General features: G+C 34.9%; 1 long non-coding RNA gene across 10 annotated transcripts in view; it reads left to right on the plus strand.

The window, feature by feature from the left end:
• Positions 1–16,925, plus strand: part of LOC121075104 — a 201,482-nt gene that overhangs the window by 28,968 nt on the left and 155,589 nt on the right. For all 10 annotated transcript variants that reach the window (XR_005822726.1, XR_005822738.1, XR_005822731.1 and 7 more), the window contains one exon: positions 15,909–16,033. This is a non-coding gene — a long non-coding RNA (uncharacterized LOC121075104). The remainder of the gene's footprint in view (positions 1–15,908; positions 16,034–16,925) is intronic.

Consider the following 16,925-nt stretch of genomic DNA (forward strand, 5'->3'; position numbering starts at 1 on the left):
TGTCCATTCACTGGATACCTCTGAGAAGAGTTTGGCTCTGACTTATTTACTCCTCTTAGTAGAAATTCATAGTCATTGTTAAGGTTCTCCCTGAGCTTTTCTTCTCTAGGCTGGACAGTCACAGCTCTCCCAGCTTCTCCTCATATGACAGGTGCTCCAGTCTCCTTATCATCTTTATGAGCCTTGTCTCACTCCAGTGTGTCCATGTGTCTCCTGTACTGGGTCACTGAGCGCTAGACCTGGCACAGCACTCTAGATACGATCTCACCAGAGCTGAGCAGAGGGGAACGACCTCCTCCTTCGGTGCTGGCAGTGCTCTTCCTGGTGCAGCCCAGGAGGCTGTCAGCTGCCTTTGCTGCGAGGATGTATGGCTGGCTCCTGGTCAGCTTGGTGTCCGCCAGCACCACCAGGTCCTCATCTGCAGAGCTGCTTTCTAGCTGGTCAGCCCACCGCGTGTACTGGTCCCTGAGGTTTTTCTTCCGAAGGTGCAGGACTTCACATTTTCTTTTGCTTTGTGATATAACCTTGATTTTAACACAGGCAGTAGCAAGAAGTAGTTATTCTGTCTAGACTGAAATGTTTGTGGTTTTATCATAATGATGTAGTGTGGAGAAATACAGTCCTGGTCATTTAGCCAAGTCCTTAAATGTGGGGATATAGAATACAGTGTAGAGGAGTACAGACATGAGATGGCAGGAAAAAGGGGCACAGGCTGGCACTGAAGATACTAATGGTCAGTTAAAGATACACAGACCTGGAACTGAGTACAGACAGTTTTAGGAAAGTACAGAAAAGAAAAGAGCAGCATCCTACATATGTAAAGCATGCCTTATCAAACATTTGGATGCAATCTCTGCTTGCAGGCCTGTGAAGAAGGAGGAAAAAAAATGTGTAAATAAATAATCAGAAATTGCCCCAAGCAGATTCTAGAGGGAGGAGGAAGAAGAAATTGTGGACATCATAGTCCTCCCAGAGAGTGGGACTGAGGATGCTGAGGAGTCACGGTACACCTCCCACCCCACACGTTAAAGCAATTGATTTTAGGATCCAGAGAAGGCAGTGAAGGTCTGAAGAAAGTAGTCATAGATACTAGGCATGTGCATACAACAATTTTAACTCTATTCTTAAGACTTTTTCTGTAATAGTATTCTTTTTTTCCCTGTTTTTGTAATTATTAGATGTGAATTAATAGTAACAGATTGAACTATTAACATTTCAGGCATAAAAACGGTAAATACTTGACTTTATATGTAAGGTGTGCTTTTAGCCCATAGCTAGATTTTGACTGTAACACCTCTCTATGATCCTTCTTTATATTTAAAAGTCTCAGTTGGCCCAAACCACTGTTGAGAGAAATAAAATAAAAGCCTGAAGGATGGCTGAGGCCAAGATTCCCTTTCATTTCTACGTGAAAAGGTGTGCTTACATAATAGTGCTTTCATGTGCCTCCCTGTAACCCTAACTTAATATTCTCTCAGTTCCAGAAGCATGCTCTATGTAATTAGTGTCTGTGAGGAGAAAGTTGCATGTTCTCTGAAGAAATTATCTCTGCTACTCTGTCTGTACAATTAATTCTGTATTGACATGTAGGAATTCAAATCCTTAGCTCTTTCTCTGCTGATTCAGGTTTGAAGGGAATTAGTATGTGTTTATACAAAGTTTGTAAACTCAATCCCAGAGCAAAACTGCCTTATTATGACTTTACATCTTTTTTTTTTTTTTTTTTTCTCCCCACCTCTGGCAAAGGAAGTGAGTCATAGGTGGTTCCTTAGCAAGGAACACTGTGTTAGATGAGAAATCCAACAAGAAGTCACTTAATATACTGCATAAGTTTATTCATTCAAGACAATAAATGTTGTCTAAATGTCACCACTTGCTTAACCACCATCAGGACCTAGGAAACTTAGCCACTTACTTACAAACAGTATCGCGTTTAATGCAGGTGCTGTCACTGTTACTTAATACCAAAATAATTACTGCAGTAACTGCCACACGTGCAAGGAGAAGTACGGATTAGTGAAAAGAACAAGCTTTATTTAACCTCAAAAGCCTTTAACTTTGTCACTGAAAATAATCACAGAAATTATCTTTGCAGCAAAAGATAGTGGGTGATAGAAGAAGTGGATGGTGTTAGCTCATACGTTTTGAGAAAGCTCTACATCATTTTTGGCCTAAATAAAGCCTTCAGTCACAACTGAGTTGATGTGCTTACTGTTTCCATTAGAGTATGGTCTCTCCAGAATTATGTCATTGGCAGAATAAATTAACCATTGTTTTGCTTTCACAAAAATGCAAAAATGTAGCTTGATTAGACTTACATTTAAGAAAGGAGGGCTGTCTATGTCACAAGCTTTTCAGTGCACTTCAGATGAAGGGCTTTGAAGGGCTTGATTTAATATATACTCCTTATCAAATGATACTCTATCTCTGTATCTTATAAAACACTTTAAAAAAATGTAAAATAAAAAAGTGAATTAAAAAAAGAAGCTAGTTAAAGATGAAGGCTAATGCAAAAGAGTAAATGCGGAGTTTAAAGTTACACTGATCCTTTGTATTTAAGGTAAAAGGGTGACAGTTTTTTTTTTTTTTTTTTTTTTTACACAGTGTAATTTCTACTACATTTTTCCTTTTCCCTCCGTTGAATTCTGATCTCAGTTAAATTCTGTTTCTGAGATATCCAGAATAAGCTTGTCCTTGTTGTTTTGTATGCAAGAGATGATTAAGATAGACTTTCTGATTGAACAACAGATATCACAGCAGGTTTGGAAATATCATCCTGCACTGTATAACTGATTAAAATAAAAATATCTAATGCCAGCCTTGTACTCATACCCAGTCAAGTCTTTTCCCCAATGTTCTTCTTACTACCGAATATTTCACTGCAGTCTACTTTTTCAGAAACAAAAGCACATAAGTGAGGTCCCTGAAGAAAACACTGTTTGAACTAAAAAAATCCTTAATGCTACCTACATCCATATGAATGGAAAAAATGGTGTTGGCTTTAACTTCTAAGGATATGAAAGTATAAGGAAATTTGCAGGTAGAATCTAGAATACTTATGTGTTTGAAAACATGTGAGAAACAAATATACATTACTTCCAATATTCATCACAGTAGAATGAATTATGATGGAGAAAGTGGGTAGGGGAATGAAAATTAAAATTAGTCCACTCAAACTGAGCAGTAAACATACGCTACATGGTGGAGATAATAAAGAGTATGATTCCTCTATTGGCTATAAAAAATGGAAAATAAAAGAGAAAACAATATTTCAGTATACTAAAAAGGTTAAAGACTTGTTTTTTTAGGGGTAAGACATGGTAAACACAGCAATTGAATTACATCAGAGGATATCCATTCCATGCAGTGAAATATATTATGCAAAGGCTTTTGACCTTTAAGAAAATATGTTGATGATTTTCCTCTGCATACAGAAAAATGTCAGCATAGGTGTAAATAAATGTCATTAACTTTGTTTTTACATTCAGAATATATCCACAAGGACCAAGATGTGCTGGTATTCAGACACCTGAAAAGAGAGCATTCAAACCACTGATTAACCCTCCTAGTTCACTTGACTGCTCTGGCCGCCTCAGTGACGGCAACCTCCCACATTATCAAGGAAACAGGTTCTTAACAGGCCTGTACAGTATGAGTATGCATGTTGTCTTACCACAAAAACTGTGTGCACTGCATGTATTCGTGCCATGTTCTGAAGAACTGCTCTCCCAGGGACCTGAAAAAGTCCACTTTTAATTTTCTATTTCTTCAAATATATATAGAGAAGAAATAGAAAATGAAGAAATAACACTGTTTGCTTTAATATAGAAATTATTTTATAGGTACCTATATTCCTTACCCTTTAGAGGATGTTTTTACTGGCCAGAACCTCATTTGAATGTTTCAAGTTTCAGAGTATGCCTCTATTGTAATCAAACCTTAACAGTCCATAAACTGACTACCTGGATATTTCCATGATCACATTTCTACTATCTAGTTGCTGTTGCTGACTGAAGAAGGGAAATCTAGTGTTCTTAAGATGCCAGGGAGAGAAGGTGATCGTAGGTTTTAAGAGACCTGAGCTGCTGTCTGTCCTGTTGTTCCACATATGTCTCTCTCAGTCCAAGCAGGGCAAACCAAAAATACCTTGTTTCAAGAATCCTCCAAAGCCCCTGTATATTTTCACCATTTTTAATTTGGAAAATAGGATTAATTTCATTATTCAGTGATGCGCTGCAATCAAGTAGCATAAGGATTGTCTCCCACCCAAAACAAAGTTAACATTGGTATTCAACTTTTGAACATTTTAAAAATCTGTTTTGTTTCTTAGTTTTTCAGGAGTGTTTCTGAGAGTAAATGGTATTGCTTTAGTAATAACAATGGGCAGAAATACAGGCCTGCATGCAGCTTTGGTTTCATCAGTATTTTCATGCAATTTAATGATGATTGATTGCATAAATTTTTGGGAATTGCAGGCAGTCAGCATAGTTAAAAATTAGGTCATTTGTATAGATGTAGGAACCAAATTTAAGCATCCAAGCTGGAGAAAAATTCATGAGTCTGCTTAATTACAACTTACATACTAGCCTGTCCTGGAAAGCTTGAGGTTCAAATGGTGATCCTGTAGATGCCTACCTCTTGTTCGCATCTCTTGATTTCAGCAGCAGTATAGACACCAGTAAGCAAAGCTGTAAGTGTCTGCAGGACTGAATCCATAATTGAAATCTCCTAAAGTACATCAGATCATACTGGGGCTCATAATTCTGCTCCTTCCTGATACACATCAGTAACTTAAACATGCTGTCATCCTACACCATTACATTATGAAACAGTTTAAATACTCCATGAGTTTGTTGGTAGAACTACGTTGCGAATTTTTCTTTAATAGATCATTAACACATTTTGTGCTGTACTATTTAGAGATTAATAAGTGACTCAATGATGGAATATTTTATAATAGCTACTTTGCAGCCATTTATAAATTGCTATGTCAATCAGTATATGATTCAATACGGATTTGGTTTTTAAATGTGTTATGAAAAATATTTTTATAACCCAGCCTAATTTTTAGACATTAATAACCAAACCATTCACTCTATACCATGAGTGCTTTCTGCTGTGAGTATGATAGCTCTGGAAGTAATGCATTTTACCTTTGCTCTCTATTTACATCATGTAGCTTATGCCATTTTCGAGGAGACAAATGCAATAGAAATATGCTGTCTAGGAAAATTTCAGGACTCTAAGGGAGTCATAAAATCACTAGGCAGTGTGATGTGGTAATAACAGTAGTGTGATGTTGCTTGGAGGACGAGGAGATGAAAACGGAAGTAATGGGAAGTTGATTAGATCCTGCAGGACAGTGCCACACACATTGATACATATGTGTATATGCATATATATTACATCTATACACACATGCATACACATATGCAGCTGTGGGTGAAAGATACCAATTTGTGTGCAGAGACAGTCAAAAATGCATCAGTGATTTCTGATCTTTCTGAAACTACTCCACATTTTAACTAACATAGCTATTCTTAATTCTAAAGCATACAGTGGTTAGTATGACTTTTAAAGAGGTTCAGTCATGTATCACTTTCTTTTTCTAGATGGGGCATAGGACTTTGGTCAGGCCTTACCTTTTGTATGTCATTTGGTGGTCATGAAATCAATTAATTTATGTTGGCTTAAAACACAGATTAAAAATATTGTTAATGGACATAGTGAAATAAGTGGTACTGACACTAAGTGAATGGCAAGTTTAGGCTCTGCTAACCTGTACAGTAAAGCTGGTTTTGGAAATAACTTAGGCTGGATGTTTTTTTAGGGTTTAAAGTTGTTTATAAAAAGTCCTTAAAGGTTTTAAAGTCTGAGTTTGGTAAACATCAGAAAGTTAAGCTTAGCTGAATTCTTTGGTGTACAACCAAGCTGGGAATTGCATGCTTGAAGAATACTTTAGAGAATTTGTTTTAATGAATGTTGTGTGACTATCCATGCAGAGCAGATTGGATCACTAAAGTTCAGTGCCATGTTCTTCAGTGTTTTCATTCAGAGAATTTTGAGTACACAGTGGAAAATTTTTAAGGTAGTAACCTTCAAGATTTATGTGAATATTATGTTTTATCCTTCCTTTCAGTCTTCTGAGCTCAAAGGTGCTGCTGCAGAACATGACAAATCAATCTGCAGGTTAGAAATAATCCCAAAGTGTTCAGTGGTGCTGAACTTCCACATAGGAGTGCTGGCGAGGAACATGTTCTACCATTCTCTGCCTGGTTACAGAACTGTGCTGTATTCATACAGGAGAGATACTGGCTTTGATAGCTTATATTTTTGGGCAGGTTAAGGTTGTTTGTTTGTTTGTTTGTTTGTTTTTGATGAGATACTTTTCTTTTGAAAAAAAGCTAGTTCATCAAAATCAACACCTTTCTCAAGAAAAGGTCAGCTTTAACAAATGTTCTGCCTTTAGGAAAAAATATCAAAAAGTATAGAAACTGCAATTTTCTCACTCTAGCAGACTTAGAAATAAAATATCTGTTCAGAATCTTATTGTGAAGTTCAAGTTAATATGTAGTAAAATACAAACATTTTAGAATTAGCTGAGCATTTTCCTAATAGAAACAGAATTGTTTTATTCTTAGTTCTCAAAAGTGTCTCCTCTTTACTGTTCTCTATTGTGCAGACTTTCTTTTTTACATTTCCCACATACCTTTGTAATTTTCCAGTTATATTACATTGGAAACATCCCAGTTTGGTTAAATATCAGCAACAGAAAACAGGATACCTACCTAGGTATGTGGCCTATCAAGCATACTTAATTTTCTCTTTGGTACAAGGTCATACACAGTAATCACTGTTCAATATTGCTTTGAGTTATTGTTCTGGAGACCATGTTTAACATCTGTGATGGATTTATGTTCTTTTCCTGTCCTATAAGATCTACAACAGAGGAAGAGATTTTTGATCTTTTAGGAATAGCTCTGGTTTTTAAAATTTATTTCAAAGTATTTGATATAGAAAGCAGGGTTATTCAAAAGAATCCTGAGTTGTAAGTAGAAAATAAGGAAGCTTGTCCTTCCAGTCCAAAAAAAGCTAAACTATCACACAGATGAGTTTAGCCATCCTGAAGGAGTTGCACCAGAGAACAGCATGACAATTTGAATCATAATCTTGACCTTTAAGTGGCTTTTCAAATCACTTGAACTAGGAGCACAAGGATCTTTGAAGAAGAATCTTAAAGCCTGGAACTTGATTCCAAGCAGAGGTAACAGATGACAAGTTGCCTGGTAGTGTACTCTCAGTGCAGAAAGTGCAGAAAGATTTGTCTTAAGGAATGCATCATGTATGTAGACTAAGGAAGAAATGATGAAAGCACGAATAATGAAAAGTAAAAGAGGAAGCTTGTACTACATTTTGTCAAGACCACACTTCAAAAAATTATTTCACTGAAACTCGTGAATAAGAGAGGGGAAATCAGACTTACATGAGCCTCAAAGTGCTTGACAAATATCAGCTACAAGCTCAAACTATCGTTTTGAACAATTTCTCTGTTTTCATTGTCTGTTACACTTCATAATTTATGAAGAAGAACAGAAAAGGTAACAGAATAAATGATCTGGGCTTTGTTTTGGGGGATGAAACTTTTATGTCTTAAGAAAAATAACGTTGGCCAAAAACAAACAAACAAACAAACAAAAACTCTAAAGGAACTGTTCAGGTATCATTCAGTGTGTAGCTGATCCAACATTACCAATATACTTTCAATATGTCAAAAAAATATGTTCTTGTAGCTGAGGGCCAGTTGCAATTTTGTAAGAATAGGCTGAAATGAAATGAAGTTTTCTTTTAAGTTATAGACAAGATAAACGCTGTTGATGTCTTGATTTTTTTTATTTTTTATTTTTTTTTATCTTACACTAGACAGGAAAAAGGACATTTAAGAAATTTTCATCTTTATTGCTTTGCTTTTTTTTTTTTTTTTCCCTCAAAACTTTTCACTCTGCCACTGTAAACTTGCTTACTCTGGCATGAATCTATTATGAGAAAAGGTTTGGAAAACCAGTGCAATGTTGTACCAGAAATACTAGATGAAACTGAAAATTTATAATCACAGATTTAGTAGAAGACCTTTTCCTTTAAATACTAGCTACTGATAGGTTTGACTTAGTAAATACCACTTAATTACAAATTAAATGCATGTTCCTCCACATTAGTTGATAATTATGGTTAATATAGTAGACCCAAAAGTAATTACCTTCAACAAGAAGAGAGGTTGTAGAAGACAAAAATAATCACGTATTTACATGTAACAGGGTGCATTCTGTGTTACTCTTCTTCCACTATCTACTACTTAACTTGTAAATAAATGATCAATGATTTCTATGCAAGAAAGGACTTGCTCAGTATCTTTTCCCTATAAAAGAAGCATTATAGATTTATATGGGAATAAATTCACTAAACAGAAAAATTAAGAAGGCAAACAATGCATATAGCCAAAGTAAAATGAAGTGTGGGAAAATCATTAAAAATTAATGTGCCTTAAATTTCATTCTAAGTTATTTACCACTCATGGTAGTTTTATTGCTAATTCAGGAAAACAAACAGATGAACCAGGAAGAATAAAGGCTTTATTTTACCTTAAATAACACCGTGATATAAAAGAAACAGCACTGAAACACACTCTGTTATTGAGAGTTAGACTCAAGACATGATACGATAACAAGATGATATAACAAATCCTTTGAACTCATGACAGAGCAATTGTATGTGAATCACAATGTGATGCGGTGTCATGTTGACAGACTTGTTTTGTTTCTATTTGCTGTACCTTAGAATTTTATTAGCCAATGAAAGATTGAAGAAGCAGATTTTGCAACGGAAAGCAGCTGTAAGGATGGGTTCTACAATCCCAGGTTGATACTCAAAAACAACATTTCAGTGGATAAATCCATTTCCTTAGAGACACAAAACAAATAAATAAAATCTTGACCCTTGGAACACATCAGTCTTTGTTCCAAACTTGGAGGGCAAGGCCATGGCCTGCCAGGTAATGAAGTGCAGCCAGGTTGCAGCAATGAGCAGAGTATAAGCCATGCCGAGACAGAACAATTATCAAAGTGGCATAACAGGAGTGGAAACTTGTGTTAGTGTCAATAATTGGAATTAAGAAGGAAGTACCAATGACATCATACATCCATTACATTGAAATAAATTGTCAGTGTTTTCATAGCATTCCTATTGCACACATATTTCAGAAGTGGCAATAAGATGGAAAATAGCATTTACCATTGAATTATGCCTAAGGTGAAGGTCTGAAGTGGCCTGTTTACTTGTGGCCTGAGAGAACAAGGGAAGGATTCTGGGTAACTTCTTCAGTATTGAGGAGAATTCTATGGTCACTTCCTTCCGGGAATGAAACAGGAGCTTACAAGGCTCTCCAAGCTCTGGTTTTCACCTCTGTCCCCACTGCCTCTATAGATATTCCCCATTCTGGTCAGTCAGTCAACCATGCTTTACACCTGAAGATTAGGATCTTGAAGTAGAACTGTTGTTACATAAGGGAGGGGGGCCCTGAAACACAGATTTTCAAAGGCAGTCAACACCCTGTGCTTCCCATCAGGGCCCCTAAATGATTTTGCTCAGTGGAGACGAGATGAAAGGAACTGCCAATTATCCTCAGACTCCTTGATTTCTTTTCTTTGTCAATTCTGGAAGTTTTTCAGATTTTAAAATTTCAGAAAGTTTTATCTCTCAAACAAGCAAGTCAGATTTTCAGATTCTGGACTAAAACTAGCTAAGCAGTAATCTCACTTTCTTAAATATTACTTCAAATGAAGGTAATTACTAAGGCAGAACTATTTATAAAAAATAACAGCCTTGTAAATTTAGCCTGTCCTTTGAATAAGAAATGCTTCCTAGATACTACTGTGATTTCCTTAGATTGCACTCTATATGTAATGTCATAATTTAGATTAAAATTATTTAGACAATCAAATCAGGACAGAAGTTTACATGTACTTTGTTGATGCAGCTTGTATGTTTATAGATCTAATATGTATGTTGATGCTTCTGATGCCTGAATAGATGCCTTAAACAATTTCAGTAATTAAAAAGGGTGTATCTTATGCCAACTTCCAAAGAGGTGACTGAATTTTAAGTGTTGTGTGAATACTAGCAGGAGTGCACACACTTTCAAATATTTGTTATAAAACTTAGAATCATAACCACCAGTGTCAGTCATTTTTCATTATGAGCATGTTGGCAGGTAATTTTTGATAGTATTCATTGAACTTCAAGGTAAATACTAAATTTTGGAAACAATGCAGATATATGAGCCTGAAGGGCCATGACAAAATGACTTGTCCTGCTATACTTAGGTTTAAAATCAATTCTAGTTTCAGAATATTATTTAAATACATAAGTATCTTCTCAGAGATAATCTTATTTGTGGCCATAATGTGTACATTTCCTTAATTTCTCTACATACACTCAATCTTGATACTATTTTGTTTCTTGATAAAGTAAGTGTATTTAGTAAGGTGCTAGGAGCCTGTTCTTTTAAAGAAAGAAGTTTTGTTTTCAGACACTAAAAAGACAGTGTTGGAAGCTGGCTCTGATTTTTAATATTTACTCCTGGCACATGACTTTTCTGCTTGGAGACACAGAAGGACCAGTACACTCAATAAATTAAATAACTTTGGTTAGTCTGTTTGAGACTGGTGATGACTTTTTGCTCTTCTGCCTCAAGGGGCATTTCCTCAGAGAATTCATCTACTGGACAATGAATGCTAAAAACACAGTTGACAAGAAAACAGTAGTGCCCCTGGTGCTGCCCTGTTCTGTTCACTAGCTCCCCACGTAACATTTAATCTAAAGCAGGCTTTGCATATAAAGTTTACAATACAAGAGAATATGAAAACTTGTTTTTGTGTGAATATGTCTCTTCCCCTCCTCTTGGTTCCTTGGCATTGTCCACTTCTTGAGGAAAACTAATAGAGAAGAAGTAGAGATTTCTGAGCCACCTGTTCCTGGAAATTGGAAGTTTCTTCCAAGAGAGGAACAGAATCACTGTCACCTTTTTCATTGTTTCCCTAACCCATCAATGCCCACTTCTTTCCTATAGATTAGAAGAAACCTCTGAAGGTCATCTGGGGTCAGAGACTCGAGGATGAATCAGATTGTTTGATTAATCAAGTTTTGAATATTACAATGTATAAAGATTTGATAACATCTTTGGGCAATCTGTTTCAGTGTTTGAATACCCTCACAGTGATTTATTTCCCTAATAACTTATTGTACTTTCCTGTGTTGGAACTTCTATGTGTGGCCCATTGTCCTGCAATGTGAATGTCAAATGAATCCCTGTCTGTTTATTTTGAACAAAATTATCCTGTTTCTTGGGAAAGGAAAAAAAATGGTAGTTAAATGTGATGTCTACATTATTTTTTACTGTGATAGTGACTTCAAAGTCAAAGACGGGAGTAGGGAGAAAAACACTACTGTGACCTCATTGCTACTTTTGACAGATAAATAGCTGAACTTTCTAATATTCTACAAGCCAGTAGGTGCCTTCACTTCATGTCTCAAAATATAGACTAGCTGGTGCTTCTCATCTAATTACAGTACATTGAATCATTCATATATAAATTTTTGAAAGGAAGGCTTTTGGCAAGGAATTTTCTTATCCACAGGTAATATTTACATGTTTTTTGTTATTTTATTAATTTTATTCTTCTTATACCTAATAAGGAGTAAAAATTCTCAATACTTTTATCAACTGTCTCACTGAATCATTCAAACTGACCTGTTTTGATTGATTTTGTAGTTGTGGCAGCATGAGAATTTTATTTGTCCATCTATCTAGTTCTGTGTCTTTTTCTCTTGCACAATTACTACGTGACCTTTGACTATGTTAGGAAATATGAGTACTCACTCTGTGTTGATGTGAATTGTTGGTATTGAAACACTGTGCTCTCAACTGTGAAAATATAATCACAGCTATCAAGTCTTTTTGAATGTTGATGGGGTATACACAATGCTCGATACATACAATAAAAATAGATCATTTGTGAAATATTTACACTTGGAATTTGCTTTCCCTACTATGTAGAAGTTCAAGAGATTGTTGAGTCATACTGATTCATACAAGGAATGATAATAAACAGTCTTTTTTTTTTCTTCCATATCAGAGAACAGGGAAAGTTCAAAATTTGGAAGGTACTCGGGTTCAGATCTGGTTTATATTTGCAAATTTGACTTGCTGAGCATTTTACGTCTCTTTGTGTTTCCATTTTGATGTCCCCCATCTATATATAGGATTATTATTAAACAGTATTATCCTGGTATATTCTGAGAGGAGCAACAATAACTTAGAACTCTAGCAGCAAAGATAGAGGTGTTAGAATTTAGCATTTGTAATGAAAACTGATTGCTAAAATTCATGTATTTTGAATATTCATGTGAAAACATATTGTATATTTAATACTTATCCAGTGAAAATACAGTCAATATATCATATAGATATATTTTAAAAACATTTGAGGTAAATATTATTAAATTTTATTATAAAATTATTATTATAAAATGCACATAGTTACCTGTAACCAACATTTGCAACTGGAGGAAAATAAATAAAATGACCACCTTTTTCTTTTTTTTTTTTTTTAAGATACTTATGAAGAAAGTAAATATTTGGAATCCAGAAAATTTTTAAATCAAACACCTTCTCTTTTATTGCCTAAAGTGTTGATTTTGCAGCTGCAGTAGAATGGAGTAGATAGCCAGATTCATATTTTCTTCAGCTTTCCAGAATAAACTATACAGATGCTCACCAGTTACAGATGTTACAGGCAGAAATAGCACATGTACTGTCAGGTTACTAAACACAGAAAATAATTGCTGTTCACTTTTGTAATAACTTAGCATTGTTATCTTATTTTTTTGAGTATAAGTTTATCAAGTAGAGCATTAAATCACTTTCATTTTTATGAAGATTATATCAAAACACCAACAGTAGTATTCTGTATGACTCCAAGTATTTTGATATCTGATTTTTCAAAAACTTATTCAGTTCTTTGTTTAGAAACCTGTTACCCAATAAATTTTATAACCTTTATATCTCTGTATACATCACACTTCTCAAATGCATTAAGTTATTCATTACTACTTGCAATACCTCATATCTCTTAGACGATATGTTTTTTAAGTTGTTCCAACATACAGCAATTATTTTTTCCCCATGACTCTGGACAATTTATCGTGAGGCTTATCCACCATAGTGTACAGTAATAGCTCAGATTTTTTTTATTTTTTTATTATTTTTGGGGGGTATATTCAGCATTTTCTCAAGATTCCAAGAAAGGACATAGAGTTTTTGTGGTTTGGTTTGATTTTTTCTATTTGTAGCCAGTGTTTAAGTTGCATCAATTTTTAACATATCCTTACCTTTTTTTTTTTTTTTTTCCCCTAAAATAAGTAAAAAGATAATGTATTTCCAATATTACGTGTATATTTGGTTGACTTCATCTAAGAAAATCACTGTATTGGAGCCACATTCTGAAAAGCAGATAAATCCTTTGTACTGTTACCAGTCCCACAGCAAATATCAAGTAGAGCTTACATCACCTCGTGTAAGATTTGAGTATGATGGAGAAATGTATGCTAATTCTGTTCAGTTCTTGAAATTTTTGTAAAAACTGTTGTTAAAGAGGTTGTAGAGAGGTGATGGTTGGTCTCTTCTCCTAAGCAACAAGCTGTAGAACAAGATGAAATGGCCTCAGGTTGCACCGGGGGAGGTTTAGGTTGGATTTTCAGAAAAAAAAAAAAAGTCTTCACTGAAAGGGTTGTGAGGCTGTGTAACAGGCTGCCCAGGGAAGTAGTTGAGTGACCATCCCTAGAGGTGTTTAAAAGATGTGTGGATATGGTGCTTAGGGACATGGTTTAGTGGTAGGTTTAGCAGTGCTAGGTTAACTTAACGATTGGACTAGGATTATGGACTGTGATTTTATAGGTCTTTTCCAACCTAAACAATTCTATGATTCTATGAGATAGGTTGGAGGATTCAACAAGTGAAGATGTATTTTTTCATTAGAGTCCTCATACTTACTAACAAATGACTCTTGAGAGGTGCATATTTTTTGTAGGAGATTTTATTATTCCAGAGTGGGGTTTTCTCAGTGAGGGGTTCTAACATGTAAACTCTTGAAAACAATGGTAATTGTGTCTACATTTACTGATTTCATGGTAGTGATTGCAGAAGTGTGTTCATTGATTGCAGTCTATCAAACTTTAGAGTTCATATATTTCAGGAGATACTTCATTATTAGTGGTGGTCATTTTGGACCAACTTGTGACATGAACAAATATTTATTTGGGAAAAAAAATATCTAACTTGCAAAAAAATAGTTGGATGAGATTCCCTTATAAACAACTGCAGGAGGTGGTCTAAAAGACTTTTACTTGCAACAAATAATCTAATCGCTATTCCACAATAGTGTCTTCTAAGATTCTTTTGCTGTAGTATTTAATTTTATGGAATTACCAGACTTTAAAGGTTTTGAAGAATATTTGCTTTTCTAGGCACTTCAAATTATGTTATTGTAAATATTAAAATTTTAACTTCCTTGCCACTATCATTCTTTCACATTTTTACCTTCAAAAATTTTATTGCTGTCTTCTGTACTTCTGACTACCTTTTATGATCCATTTTGAGTTCAGACATTTTCCCTATGTCTTACATTATGTGGCCCCCTGCTGTCTCGTAATACTGCAAGGTATGCAAGGTAATCTCTATAAAATGTGCAATAGCAGTAAATAGCAATCAAAAGAGAATCACTGTATGTATTTTTGTGTCTTGTTTTTCTTTTTTTTTGTTTTGTTTTGTATGACAACTTATTGGAAACATTGATTCAACTGCCAAGCCTAGGCATAAGATGATGAATAATCAAGCGAATAAGGAAAATCACTTTAAGTGGCTAAGAGGAGTTAAGGTCAAGCAGGAAGAAAACCTGTTGTAGAGATTTCGTTGTAAGTGTAGGTGTCTCCTCTGCTTATAATTAGAAGCAGTTCTTGGGGTTTCAGCTGTGCTACGTCTTGTGTAACGACAACCCTCATCAGAGTAATCTGACTGATATTCTTACTGGCGTTTGCTGCCCTACTGTAATAAATGTTCACTTGTGTGAGACACTGAGCTAAGTCATTTGCTCTTCTATGTCTGCATAGCAGTGTGTTAGCTAAGGATGATACTTAGTCAAACATTAGCAGCTTCATTACCTTCTTACAGGGATTAACTTTATGCTACACTGGAAGGGTTTTATATTTTTCCTTTGTATTTTAGAGTCAATAGTAAAATCATAAACCAGTTAAACACCGTTATCCTCTCAGACATTTTTCAGTATGTAAGAATATCATCTTTGATAACACATCAGTCCTCCTTTTTTTTTTCTCCTGTGGAGGGAATAAAACTACCCTTTCCAAATACATTTACCCTCTGCTTCAGCTTTAGTATTCCTTCAGAACAAGCTCACTATTAAGCAAAGCAGTTTGATTATAACCTTTTTTAAATAGGTCAATTTTAGAGTTATTTTTCCACAGGCATGAAGAAGAGGTATAAATTACAGATCTTTAGCACTGATAGCCTGTAGCTAATTAAAATTAATTACAAGTTTAACAGATATTCTAAGTTATAAGGGGAAAAAATGAAAAGAACGATTCAAAAATGAAATACTAAACTCTCAGTTTAGTATTAAGTTGTATCTGGGGAGATTAAAAAGATAGATCCATATAGATATAGGTATTTATGAACAGTGGGATATGAGGAAATTCAGAAGGCAAAAGTAAATAGGTAACCTGAAGGTAATTATAACCAAATGTGTTTTTGTTTTGTTTTGTTTTGTTTTTTTCAAATTCAGAAATCCAAAGAAGATCAGAATGTGTGGGTGACCAGGATTCAGAGTCTTCAGATAATACAGCCAGAAGCATTGTTTGCTCAGGACAGCACTTCTGACCACATATCTCCAAAGTACTCTGAAGCTTGGTAAGTGAAAAATAACGATCCTTTACATCAGATTACAGTCCAGTCCCATGGTTATGGTAATTCTGCTGGTCTATAATATTTTGAGTTTAATCTCTAAATGCTTACAAAATCTCTGACAGCGCTTGTAATGGGATTTTAGTCTTTATGCTCCATTACCTATTATGAATTTATACTCACTGTGTTTGATACACTTGTAGAAAGCCTGTTGATACCCCTTCAGATGACACTGAATACTTTACATACTACCCATCCAAGAAAGAGATAAGGAAAGGAAGGAAACTTTTTGGGCAAACTGAGGTCAATCTACATGTAGCTATCATAATCTTTTTTTTTTTTTTCCTTTTAACTTAGAATTTAAGCATATTTTGTGTATGTTAATTTGGAGTACAAAGTATCTGGGACCTAAATGCAATTTATAAATAATTACTAGATCTTCAGGAAACTGCTCTCTAGCAGTTAGAGTGCTGGCAAGCAAGGTTTTGAATGCTACTGCTTATCCTTTTGGGATTGCAATGAAAAGTTTGGCTAACTAATCTAACAAATCTTGCCACTGAGCCTCTGCTGCAAATGTAGATGAAATTGAAGCAAAAAAATACTCCATATATTAAGGTTCAAAGTAAAATTGCTGATATATTAATTTCTGGATATTTAAGTTTTTTATATGAGCTGAATTTCAACAAAAAAAAAGAGAGATTGTTTAATAGCACTGTACTCCACAAATGACTGCCTTTGAGTGCTCCAAGACTTCAGTTATTGATAAATTCAATTCTGTAGAAGTTATTGTAACTTCAGTGCTAACTATTACATAATTGTAAACAAATGTTTATAAATAGACTATAGTGAAATAATATCCATTACAGAAGATTACTGGCTTCTACCTGGCCATGAATGA

Source organism: Cygnus olor, chromosome 1, assembly GCF_009769625.2.
Source record: "Cygnus olor isolate bCygOlo1 chromosome 1, bCygOlo1.pri.v2, whole genome shotgun sequence".
NCBI classification, from domain to species: Eukaryota; Metazoa; Chordata; class Aves; order Anseriformes; family Anatidae; genus Cygnus; species Cygnus olor.